This window comes from Carassius gibelio, chromosome A3 (assembly GCF_023724105.1).
Source record: "Carassius gibelio isolate Cgi1373 ecotype wild population from Czech Republic chromosome A3, carGib1.2-hapl.c, whole genome shotgun sequence".
Taxonomy (NCBI): domain Eukaryota; kingdom Metazoa; phylum Chordata; class Actinopteri; order Cypriniformes; family Cyprinidae; genus Carassius; species Carassius gibelio.
Window position 1 is genome coordinate 26,803,925 of NC_068373.1, and position 1,193 is coordinate 26,805,117.

Sequence of the window (1,193 nt, forward strand, 5' to 3'; positions counted from 1 at the left end):
TGCTGGAGGTGCAGAGCTTGGATATTGATTGTGTGGAAGAAGAAATAAATACATGTTTGTTCTAAATTATACATATTCAGTTAGGATTAAATAAAAAATTAACCTATATATATAAAAAAATTAAAGGGGGGGTGAAATGCTATTTCATGCATACTGAGTTTTTTACACTGTTAAAGAGTTGGATTCTCATGCTAAACATGGACAAAGTTTCAAAAATTAAGTTGTACGTTTGAAGGAGTATTTCTGTTCCAAAAATACTCCTTCTGGTTTGTCACAAGTTTCGGAAAGTTTTTTTCGAGTATGGCTCTGTGTGACGTTAGATGGAGCGGAATTTCCTTATATGGGTGCTAAGGGCGCGTCTGCCGGAAGAGCGCGCGCTCCCTTATAGCAGAGCAGAGAGAGGCTGTGCACAGACATTCACTGATCACAGCGAGAGCGTTGCGAAATGTCACAAAAGGAGTGTGTTTTTGGTTGCCAGGGCAAGACAACCCTGCACAGATTACCAAAGAAAAAACAGCATTAAGGGACCAGTGGATGGAGTTTATTTTTACAGAGCATCAACAGAGTTGTGCAAGTGTTTGTGTTTGTTCCCTGCATTTCGAAGATGCTTGTTTTACAAACAAGGCCCAGGTTGACGCTGGATTTGCACATCGTTTATTTCTTAAGGATAATGCAATCCCAACGAAAAAGGGTCACGATCGTGTGTTGGAACTGCAGCCGGTGAGTAAAACTGCTTCAAATATCTCTGTGTTGTTAACTTAGCTGTCAGCATGTAAGCACATCAAGTAAACAACATACGATGTTGTCATCAAACTGCACTTTCCACTTGTACAGCTTAAAAAAAAATTTTTAAAAAAAGACGACAAAGTGGAACTTAGTCATTTTCCAAAACCGCTAAGCAAATATATACAGTTTCAGTACATACCACATAGAGAAGCCTTTGCTGATGCTGCTCTTGTTAAATTTCAGCCTCTGGATCTGTGTCACAGCTTCCAGACGCGCTCAACCCAAAAGCCTACTGGCGCTCGTGATTCTTTAGCTCCGCCCACACGTCACGCCTCTAGGCACTCGTGTTTTTCCGGGAAAAATCGGTACAGACTATCTTTCTCTTATGAATATAATAAAACTAAAGACTTTTTGGAGTTATGAAGGATGCAGTACTACTCTATAGGTACTCAAGATTAACAGGATAT